The sequence below is a fragment of the Chroicocephalus ridibundus genome, chromosome 23 (assembly GCF_963924245.1).
Source record: "Chroicocephalus ridibundus chromosome 23, bChrRid1.1, whole genome shotgun sequence".
Lineage (NCBI taxonomy): Eukaryota > Metazoa > Chordata > Aves > Charadriiformes > Laridae > Chroicocephalus > Chroicocephalus ridibundus.
Genome location: NC_086306.1, coordinates 5,501,063 through 5,513,568, shown reverse-complemented (window position 1 = coordinate 5,513,568; position 12,506 = coordinate 5,501,063). Strand labels below are relative to the sequence as shown.

General features: G+C 41.0%; 1 protein-coding gene across 3 annotated transcripts in view; it reads right to left on the bottom strand.

Moving 5' to 3' along the window:
- UNC5D (unc-5 netrin receptor D) overlaps positions 1–12,506 on the bottom strand; it is a 146,290-nt gene that overhangs the window by 44,769 nt on the left and 89,015 nt on the right. The gene's annotated exons all lie outside the window — the stretch shown is intronic.

Here is a 12,506-nt window from a genome sequence, read left to right as displayed (position 1 = left end):
TATATTCCGATGATTTCATTAATAAATATCATTGTGACCTTTATTATAAACATTAAGATACAAATGAAGCTAGGATGGGATTCCCAAAAAGGTAGACATTCACAAATTCAGAAAATAAACTATTCCTACTCTGAAGACCCTAGAGCTTATTAACAAAGGCACACCAAGTGAAATGCTAGGACGTAAGAACAAATAATAACAGAAAGAGAATGGCAAAGAGCTTGTTCAGAGTTGCAAGGGTGTGGGGTTATGAGGGAAACGTTACTTTTGTTCTACTGGCAGAAAAGGAAGGAAAGATGAGGAAGAAGAGGATAGGGAAAAAAAGGAGAACAATAACTAATCACACTTTTCCTTGCGGTATTAGGTAGTTAGGAGGCTTTAAAATTTAATCCAAGGAATCAAGAAATAATGATGATAAAAAATACTCAATCATTCGAGTTGAATATATTTCCTTTACCTCCTGGTTCTCTTCACCGTAAGTATTAGAGCTTTAACCTGAAATAATTTTCTTATGCAATTGCGTCTTATTATTTCCTCTAATTTAACTCTGTTTGGGCTTTAGCTTTCCTAACCTGATCCCTGGCTGCTCAGAAGTATCTCCGAGTAGACCCAGGAATTATCTGCACGGCATTTCTCTACTTGAAACATTAAAAAAAAATAATCATATTTAAGGCATAGTAAGCTGCTGTTACAGAATGGAAAAATTACAAATAGAAGCAGAATCAACAGATACTATTAAAAGACTAAATAAATGTGAGTTACTTTAATAGCTTTTCTAGACCTGAAGGAGGTATGGCTGCACCCTGAAGTCAAATACCCTTCTCATCTCTGTTCAGATGAATAACCTCGTTTAGGAACTTGTGGAAGGACTTGGAACTTCGTGGTAATGAGCTTATGGATTTGCTAGCTACAGGCATTCATTAGCACACTGTTCGGCGCAGATGGCCTGCAATTTGTAGATTTTCCAGTTTATAAACAAATCTGCAAAAGCTGACCATCAAAGCCAATTAGATTTCATGCCAGACAGCAGGTTCCCTCTTCCAGCAGCATCGCTCGTTTTGGGTAGCCGGGGACAGGAGGTGTGTGACTGAGGCATGCGGAGCTGCTCCGCTCCCGGCACCGCGGCAGCCAGCTGGGAACCCACCTCGGCAAGAATCTGGGCCTCTGGCACTCATACCCTACACGGTGACTGTGGAATTAAAGTGATTATTTTATACATCTGTCCAAAGAGGCATTGCCTGAGTATGAAGTACATTATACATTTCATACTAAAAGTAGTTAAAAGATTTTAGCTCTGTATACTCTTTTCCTCAAACTGCAGTTAACCAAAAATGGTAACGAAGACCAGAGTTTCACCATCAAAGCTTACATTAAGCATTCAGGACATACCTGTCTATTCCTGCCTTCTTATAAAGCTCTGTCATAATGCTGTTTTGTTTTCATTTTCTTCTCAAATCTTAACTCTTTTTTTTAATTATTAGTTTTTAAACAATCTCCTTCACTTTAAAGAGTTTTGGGACCACCTGGCTTTGGATGCTGCAGCGCATATCACAACAGACATTCAGAGCGAGTTTCCAGAGGGGGAGTTTGTGCCATGGCCCGTGCCAGCAAAGGGCCGTGCCCGGCGCAGCTACACTTGGTCACACAAACCCAGAGGAGACCTCGCGCCAAAAGCCCCGCTCCCTGCTTTTGCCTTCCTTAGGGTGATGCAGTCGTGCTCTGCCATGAGCACAGCACACCCAGTACCTTTGGCATCCTAATTTCCGTTGCTAGAAGAATCCCAGGAAATCGCCCAGCACTCATCACCTTTCGTTCCCGAGCCGCGTGACACACCTGACACCTTCACCGGTGTCGAGCGCCGATGGCCAGGCACAGGCTGGCGCGGGGCCCAAACAGCCCTACTGCCTCCAGCAGCGCTGAACCCTTCCCTTCACGCCGTCTCCTGGAATGTATTACATTTCCCTTCGGTCTCAGTGAGATGAGGAACAATCAAGTAATCCATTTACTATTCTGTTTCCCTTCTGCAGTTAACTTTAATATTAATTATCAGACGGGGTTTCAGCAAAGAAACTAGGAATGCAATTTGAATTCTGGAACAGCAGCACTAGCATAAATCAAGTGACAGAAATTCAATGGTCGCAGTCAGAATTAAACTCACTTTATGTGCAGTGTAATGACAAACACGCTGATGTTCAAGGAAATGACAAACATGCCTAGTATTACTAGAGGTCATTATTTCACAAGTATATATATATAAAATTTTGCATTGTGACTTTCATCATGTCAGGGGCTTTTGCGAGGGGGAGCGGGAGGGTCCGAGGTCCTCGCTCCCGTTACACCAGCACTTGGGGGGAGTCTGCCAGCAGGGAGTGCAGACTGATCCGCTCTTTACCGAGCGCAGGACTGCACGGCTTAGTGAATGAAAAACATTTACATTAATGCAAAGCATTTAAAAGAATGATGATCATGGTGAAGGGAGGCCATTAAACAGACAGAACGTAAACACCAAAGTGTTGAGAGATGTGCGATCAGAAGCTGATTTGTAAGCAGGGGCACGCATTGCCTTTTGCTCCTGATCTGGAGGCCTGATGGCACTGCGAACGCTCAGCTCCAGTTCCAGCCTCCCTCGCCTTGAAGGAAAAACAGACTAACTCATTCATCGCCTTTGCCTCAGCAGACGAATGCTTTCAAAGGTGGAGAACCAAGGGATGAATTTATAGAATAAACTGATAAATTTAAAGGATTCATGATGACAAAAGGTTGCTCTTACTTGCAGTGATGTGACCTTTGGAGAAATTCAGCACACACACAAATACACACACAAACTACCCCAGCAAAATAAAGGCAACAAAGAAACCCGCGATATCTCCACAGTGAAAGGAGGCAGGGGGTTCTGAAGGGCCAACCTGCAACACCCGAAGAGCAGACTCAAAACTCATTAGTATTTAACTTCCCTCACTTTATCATCAGTGGAGGTCACACAGTTGCTTGTAACACAATGAAATACACTTACTTTTAAGAATTAGTCTGTCTGAAGATCTTAAATATTTCTATCTTGAACTAGACTTAAAAACTGCTATAATAAGCCATAAATTTATATAAAGATATCTCATTTTTTTTGCCCGAAATTAAATCTGCTCAGAATTAAAACATCCCCATCAATTTCTAACGAAGGCTAATCACGTAATGATCTACAAAAGAAATGCAGGGGCAGACATGGATTAACTCAGCCACTACATATTGGGTGGCAGCAGATGAATTAGCATAATCATAAATTTGTTCCAATTACAGAAAGCAATTATCAAAGACCAGCTTACAGCATTATCAAAGTAGAATCAGTTAAATACACCATATCCTAGGTAGATTCCGATGGGAGTTAGCGAACTCTTTTTCCTTAAAAATAAAGCTTATCCCAACTCATCCACATTTCTGTCTGCTGTTTACGCCACTAAAGCAGCCCGTCAGCTTCATGCCAGGGGCTGCTGGAGTTGCTGCAGGTGATGGAGTCTCGCTGTGTCCCCTATGTGCAAGATCAATAACGTATGCGCGTCAGCCGTATTTGTGTATGTATCCACTCAGCCCTACAGACATGCATCTTCCAGTTGCCATCCAGCAAATTCAGGCGCTCTGGGGACTCACAAATATCCATGAGAATACTGATGGAGGCAGGAACTTAGCCCAGTCGGAGCCTGTAGGAAGGCGCTGGCAAAAGCTGCCACAGTGCCCTGAAATCTCAGCTGCTTTTGAGCCTGATGGCAGCGTCACTGGAAACATTTTATTTCTCTTTGAGAGGCCCTGTGTTAGGCCTTTGCACAGATGTCACCTGGGCAATTCAAGGAGAAAAGCTGACCAACTCCAGATGAGGAAATAACATTCTTCTGGCTAAGCGTTACTGCTCCTTTGCTAAATCTGAGAGGGAGGGTATAGAGCTGTTAAACCTCCTGTCAGACTAAAGAATATTCTTATTTGCATAGAATTTACTTGGGGCTTTTTTGACTACTACTTTGAGTTTCTACTCATAGAAATTACTTTTTTGTTGGTTAGTAGTATCAAACATCATTTAAACCTTGAAGATGCCAGTAGGTCAGATATCAGTTACAGGCCTTAACTGACGGGATGCACTAAGAGTTCTTCATCAATTGTTCCATCTAATTTAAACATCCTGAGAGCTGGCTGCCCATGACTGCATTTTCTGTTCTTTCTTGTTTGAGACTATAAATAGATTTAATACCCATCAGGACCAATACAACTCAGAGTTCTTACGGGCATACATGATAATTTTGTAGGTCAGAAGACTAAAGACCTTGGTACTCCTGCTTTTAGATTATACTGTCCCGCCCTTTAAATACAACATCTGACTTTCTCATGTGGTCAATAATCACAGTACGTATGTATCAAAGATAATATCGTTAGAACGTCAGCTTCTCTTGAAGAGAATCAATTGCTTTCTCGATGCAAGATAAATGCTTCATGATTTTACGATGGGAAAGGTCAACACCTGACTTAGGGCAGCACAACTGTTTCTTATAGCACAGGCAATTCACAGACTTTAAACCTGCTCTCTCTCAGATGGAGAGAGTAGTAAAACAGATCCTTAACTTTCCTTTAAGCCAATACTGCTGCCCGTTATGTTCTTAGAGAACAAGCCAATGTTTTTATCTTTTGGATAGAACTGTTTTGTCAGACCCATATTCACTTAATATTTTAAATGTAAGTACAACAGACTAGTGTTTAGAACGCATGGTAGAGAATGCATGAATAAATAGGCATATTGCTGCTCACGGGACGGCCAGTAACTACACTAAATACAAGTCTCTTCTCTGATACTGACCCTTCCCTTGTAGCGAGGCAGAAACTGGCTTTTGTGAACCAGACAAAGCCAAAAGTGGCACATGGAGTACGACCAAAGAGCAAGTTTACAAGTGACAGTGATGGTAAATATTTCTTAGATATTTGGCCACACCTGACTAGACGTTAATTTAAAACCAATGACCTGCGATGAAGTGCTTTGTAACCCCACATTTTTGTCAGTGGCTCACATATTTCTCAAGCATTTTACTGTTCTGATTTCTTTATTCTCCATTTTCTCTGTCTCCTCCTTAGATCTGCCTGCTGCAGCTGAAGGTGCACCTTGTCTTGTCATTACTAACAGCAGCTCTAACTTTGCAAGGGTCGGAACTCTATATCTGGCAGTAAATAGCATCCAAAAAACATGTTCAGTGTGAAGCTGTTAAAAATACCTATATTACAGATAGACGTAAAGATTCCTACGATACAGAGGACAAAAAAAATTGTTGGGGACAGAAAGGCAAGAGACAGATGTCTTGACACATGGACCATTTAAGGAAAACATAACAAGAAATAACCTGGAACGTAGGTCCATTTTTATGTCTGTGTCCTTTGTCTGAAATACCTGTTTGACATATCCATCATCTGATTTTTAATTAAACAATCCTTCCCTACAACTTTCAATAAAGAGGAATAAAGTTTGCACATGAAATTTTGACCTGACAGAACCAAGCTATCCAAACAGCCAGGAAGTAATTAAAATAGGTCTCTTAGAGACACCTTTTCAGATCTTAATTCTTCTTACACTGCTGTAATGACAACTGCAGAAGAGTGAACATTATCTTGAAGTTGATTCCAACACCATTTTTGCTGCTGCCCATGAAGGTACTTAATTAATTCAATATAAATAATACAGAAGGCATCTCTACTCGAGCTCTGGGCTCCCTAAGAACAAAAATACCACTGTTATAGATACAAAAGAACTAGTCAATACCGTACTTTCCCCTCCAGAATCTGGCTTAGCATTAAAAAAGAAGGAAGAAAAAGGCTGAGAAGTTCTAAAACTTAGAATATCTAATTTGTAGCTGAAAGCTTTTTTTTAACTGGAGGAGAAAACATATTTGAAGCTGGTTTCTACAAAAAATTTCTTTTTGTAGAAAATGTTTGCAAAAGATTCCCCTGCACATCACCATTAACAGCAGGGTGACACTTTCTCCACTGACTGCAGAGCAAGCCCGGGGAGACTATTGCTGGGCTAACGTTAGCTTTTATGAATATTCTCCCCTCAACGCTAATCAGCTCAGGCCTCTGGCTAGAAAAAGCTCTTTCTACCTTATCATTGATTTAGGTCTCATATTCCCCAGTCTTTAAAAGCCTTATTAAAAATGGCTTTTTCAGTGACCTACAATGTTTAGTGGAAGAGAGCAAGATACATTCCTTTCAATTCCTTTCAGATGTAGCATGAAACTCCTGTTTCTAAAAATTCAAGTGTGTCTAAGCTGGGGAAATCTTCCTTGATGTTGCGGTGAGAATGGATGAGGAGAGGCAGGGCAGGCGCTCCAATTACAGTGATGCATTAAGACGGCAGCAGATCTTTGTTACAGCTTTAGTTTGCTTTCTACCCTAAGACTCAAATAAATAAGTAGGAGAAGCCTCCATCAGCATAAATCATTGTGTGAGATTAATAAAAAACAAAAGCCAGCTTGCTGGATACAAACCATTCATATCTACCTTTATGATCACATAGTTATTTCATCAACACGATCAAAACCCATAAATCTTGCTAGGAGCCTATCGCTAGCAACACACAAGAAGCAGGTCAACTGTACCTGCTGCATTTTTTTAAATTAACCCACTGAGGGAATACTGTTACCGAATCGTTTAATCACAGCGCTGTCGTACTGTTCTGGTAAGCATATTCTTCCTTCATTAGATTGAATATATAATCTCATTACATAAATCTGACACACAGACTAACTCATAAATCAACCCCGGCTTTTGTGGGCCGCGCTGTGGAAAGCAGCACAGGAACCTTCTCTTTGAAGAGACACACTCGGTTGGTGCGAGAGGGATCTGTTGGGGGATACGGCGGGTCCGTAGACCCCTTGACAGAAGAGACAGAGATTGCAGTGTACCCATAAGAAGGCCGCAAGTTGCGTCATATAAGGACAATGTAACAAAAAGGAGAAAGAAGAAGCTTGCTTCAGAGAACAAGGAGGAATCAGGCTGTGAGAAAGCCAGATTTTGAGCAACGAGAACAGGATTTCAATAACCAATCGTATTGTAGCTACGAGCGCGTGTGCTATGTCACCTAACCAATTGAAAGCGTAGAAAGAACGCGTGAACGGAGCGTGAACAAAAGATTAGATATATAAGAAAGCCAAGTTGGTAATAAAGAAAAAGCTTAACTTAACCCTTCAAGGAGAGTCTTGTCGTTTGTCCGTCCTGACTGAAACGACAGGGATCATCTGAAAACTCAAGTGCTGTGTCTCCTAATGCACATTTTCCTCCTTATTATTTCCGTGTATGCGGCGTGCAGCTGGTGTACCTGCCACATGAACCTCCCGCGGCGAGGGAAGCCAGGAGAGCTGATGCTCACGCCTGGCGCTGCGTGTGCCACAGCTCGCGCTCTGAGCTACGTCCGGTTCCTAACAAAGTGACCAGTTTTGTTCGCGTGCTTTAAAATCACAATCAAAAATTCATATTGCTGAAAAATCCAGAGCAGGCAAAAAATGCGAACATGGGAGGGGGTGATTCAAAATGAAATTATAAGAGGCTTTTGACTAAGTATAATGGGAAAGGTGACAGCCTGTACGTATACCTCAAATTATAATGCTAAAGGTGGGCAAGGAGTTGACTCAGACATGCTATTTTAAAACATTGATAGAAAAATTCATTGCTAAATATGCCATTGTTAATGGTACGTTGTCTGATTGTTAAAGATAAAATCAGATCCCCAAATAAGTGTATCTTTATTCCTATTTTTGGATGAACAACAAGTGTCTAACATTAATTGGAATAATGGTTTTTACCTCGTAAATGAATCAGCATCGATAAATCCAAAGGTTATTATGTGGGCTTATACGGTAGTTTTCCAGAGGGGCAACACACACAAACGACTTAACTTCAATTATTTTATGGTAAGCAGAAATAAATGACCTAGTTGAAACTCAAACCCTAGTCCCTTGACTATAAAGCTCATCAACATAGCGAGCAGATGAGACTCATCTAGAGCTTTCTTTTTCGAGGTAACTCAGAACCTAAGGATACATCCACAGATCGTGGTTTAAAAGCAGGCAACGCACACCCCACGTTTGTCAGTGATGGGAATTAGGGTGGTTAGAAAGAAACAAACCATAAAGGCTCCAGGGAGGCCGTTCATGGAGCCACACCAGTGAGGCTTTGTTTGTTTTTCAATGCACAGGCATTTGGAAAGTAATTACAAGTGCAGTTGACACTGAAAAAACATTTTTAGATAAGATTATTGGAAATAATGTTTACAGTGTTTTGCTAACATGGCATCCTGATAGGCAATATCACATTTATACCAAATTCTTAGAGATAAGAAAATCATCACAGAAAGCTTACAGTAATTGAAAACGAAGAGTACAAATAAAGAGCTCTCTTCTCTTGCACTGCTAACTGCTTCTGAGCAAAACTCACTGCACGGCATTACAAAACCCCTACCCATCCTTCAGATTATTGCTTTCAAGGAAATTTAGAAGAAAGGTCCAAGTCTTTGAAAACTGAACGTCAGGAGCGTTGCTCAGACAGCGCACCAGTGTGAATATGATCCTGCCTGGAACGATACTCTCATTTAGCAAAATGGGTGCTAACGTGAGAGGATCAAAAATCGCTACTGCAGCCTGTTTTACTTCATGCAGGCTGTGCCCGGAGGCAGTTTTGTCCTGGTTGGCAGCAGCGCCCTGCCAGAACCCGCACTCAGTCTAGAACCGATGCGGAGCGTTCCCCCTCTCACTCCATCCTCCTTGCAGTTCTTCATGCGCCCTCCTTTTACTCCAACACAAACTGTACCACACACCCCTGACATCTTGAATGACTCTGGCTAGAAAAAACACAAACCCAATTCTAAGAGAAGTTTTCTGTGGAGCTTGGAAGATGTCCTACATCCTTCCTGCCTGAACGCGGGAAGGTTTGAGCAGTGCTCTGCCCCCGGTCTCCTCCTCAATGACCTTTTCCTTTGACAACTGCCCACTCCCTCAGCAGAAGATACCGTGTCTTGGAATTCCAGTTGCCCACGTAACATTGTCAGGTCTTTGTAAAAGTACGTAAATACACCAACATAATACAGCCTTCGACCAAATAGATTTCATCCTTTGGCTCACAGACCTTTGCTTACAACATTCAAATTCTGAAGTCTGAATCCCACTGGAAAGGAAGTAAAAGCATCTGCACATGAAAGTATTGTGCAGAAGTGCTACGTGCTCTTCACAGACTCAGAAATACAGCAGGTTCCTTGTATTATAAAGTTATAAGTATCAGGAGCAGATTGCCAAACATGCGGAAGATCTAACCTTCAGACAGAAAAAACAAACAAGACCTTTAGGCACCAACAGGAAAGAACCCCAAGAGTCGTTCCTCCCGCTGACCACAACGATAGGCCAGGACTGATGAAGCCTCCAACCACCTTGTTCGGTCAAAACATAGACCACGGTAAAGTTTACAAATCCTTGTAGGACTCTTTCACACAATTACCTTTATTATTTATAATTATAAACATAATGTTAAAGTCTTATAACTTATCCTTTCATGTTCAAGCATTCAAAATTAAGAACGTTTCTGAAAATAGTACCAGAAAAATAGATGCCACTGCAAAATAGTACATCAAAAAGAAAAGCCCCAAAGCACATGTCTTTATAAAAAGGAATTATCTATTCAGAGGAACTACAAAGTTATCTCACTTTTTTTTCCCTTCTCATTTTAGCAATCTAATTCAGAAGTGTTTTGCTCCAGCATTTCTATTTCATGACCTCAGTAGCTCCTGGGTGCACTGATTTACTTAGAACAAGTCAAACCTCAGAAGGAAAACAAACATCTTTTGTACTGGAGGAAAACACAGCACACAGTTCACTTGCTTGCATGAAATCCAACACACATATTCATTTTGGAGTGAACATCCAAGGAGTTTTTCAAATAAAGGGTATATGTGCAGGGACTAAGATGCTTCCTATAGCTGCAAAATGTACAAAATCAGCAAAAGAGGCACCTGGAGATATCACTAAGGAGACAAGAAGAGAGCTGACAAATGCCATTCTTTCAAATAATTGGTACAGGTAAAAAAAAAAAGGTACGGGTAAAAAATGAAGTGACAGATTTAACGCAATCCAAGAGCCCAGTGGCAGAATATGAAGAGAGGTGTAAAGTCTCAAACTGCACATTAGGATGGCAGAAGGCAACAAATACAGAGTAAGTGCTCCCTCCTCTCTGAACGGGAATGAAAAGGCTGGAGCGGCTTCTGGCTGCGGGAATAGCTCTCACTGCAACTTCTGCAAGCTCACGGGAAAGCACAGGAGTTCAAACCATGCTAAATACCCCTGAGCTTGATTTCCCAGGTAAACCATACAACACGCTTACTTGGAACTTAATTATCTTTTCACTAACCGATAAACATACCAGAAGCAGGGTTTCCACAACAGCGATACACTGGGTATTTCTTCTGGCCAGCAGACATACCAGCACTGAGTGACTGGTCCAGTCAAAGAGACTACATCTTAGGTACGGGTCTGAAAACTAAATTTAGGTGACAGCTGTATTACAGAATGAGAACAAGTATTGATCTAACACACAGAGAGTCCAAAAAAATTGGTTAGTTTTACTCAGATCTTATAAAATCTATGACTCCCTGAGATTGCTCGTGTGTATGCCATGTATTTCCTATATGAGGCTGTGGAGATTGGCAGGTCTTGTACGATGAGCCTGAAAAATGGGCAGCAACACTGACTACATGAAAAATGCTCAGGGCATCCCTACAAGAAGCCACTTAGAAATTCCCCTTGACTCAAACACTCCAAAGGCATTACTGTACCTGCCCACATCGCTTCTTAACACTACAGTTTAAAACAATATCAGACAAAGTCTTCAAACACAATACTACATGCGGAGGCGCAGCAGCCAGCGTGGTGTGACTCATGCCGACACCTGGCTGACCTGGTTTGCTCAGCAGGCATGTCTGAAAAGGCATGTTTGGGTTTTGTCAGCTGTCTGCAGTGGAAACAAGGACAAACATGAGAAAAAAAGCATTGCATTGACAAGATGGGCTCTCCATAACATTTCAGAGTTGCCAATGCCCAATAAAAGAGCATCCAAAATATATCCAGTTCAATCTTAACTAGCTTAGCAATAAAATTAAAAAAAAAAAAAGTGATTGTAACAAAGCACAAAGAAAAAAATGAACTCACCATTAACCTAAGTTGCACAATCAGATATCCCAATTTATGTAATTGGTTGTGCTGCCCTGAAATAGATACAGCTAACAAAACCCACTAAAATGTCTGTAACATATTTAAAAGATTACCAGTTCTATGCAAACCCATGTCCTTTTTATTCCCCACTTACACAGCATAACTGTGAAAGCTGAGGCTTTTTATTTTAGCATCTTGAGCAATAGCATTAAAGTGGTTTTTACAAGCACTGATAATCACAAGCCTCTTCTGCCTTTGAAACCTGTTCTTTGTTTGAACCTCTCCAGAGTTATCACTCCAGGCTCTGCACTCTGTGTATTACAACTGCTGCTCTAATTCCTAATCCATGATCTAGGCTGAGTGAAAAAAACATTCAGGGCATTGAAGATGAAGTACTTGAGGAAAAAAGACAAAGATAATACTGGCACAGACATTTCTCTCAAAGACAGGTGATGAAGGGCAAGGAATGACTGAATACAAGATTTAACCAAAGATGAAACAGCATATAAAATACGCTAAACCTTGATTCTGTTTTTGTGTTGTCCGTTCTTCTATGAAGCAGTCACAGGCTTAAACAAACGGGCTCTAATTGAGCAGACGTTTTATAGAATAAAGAGGCCCTACATATTATTAATGTCATGTTCTGAACACAATCAGTCCAGACCAGCACGTCATGTATTGTCCAGAATAACAGTATAAAGTATGAAAAATGGAAATGATGAAGTTGCTTTTAAAAGCAACTAAAAATCTGAACTGAACAGGGCACATTTGTGTCTCTGTGTGTTTGTGTGCGATGGAGAGACATGGCGGAATTTTAAAATGCAGAGCAAATAAAATTGGAGAAGAAATTACCAGAATAATTAAATGACCAATTACGAGTAAGCCGCCGCATGGTTTCAGGAGAATAGAATCAGCATTTCGAGGTTGTTCTGTTTCATTCGGTAGGGTATGTTGAGAACAGATAAACGGAGATTAAAGGGAAGGTAATTTGGTACTTCTAAAATCTGTAAGGACGCTTCAATAGAATTTTATGTTCTAAGTGGGTTCAAAACTGCTTTGTCCACACACGCAGCCATTTGGTTTCATTAGCCCACTGACTGCTGCTTTCATCTGTGGCATTTTTCACCACATGTATACTGTTGGATAGCGTCTAATAAAAGATATGAATTTCTTTGGATTCTTGGAGGAGTAACAGAAAAAAAGCAGTAATGATGTACATACCTGGAAGAAACACCTGTTTTCCCCAGGTAAATGAATAATTGGCCCTCAGTCCGGAAGCGGTGCTGTAGTTAACAG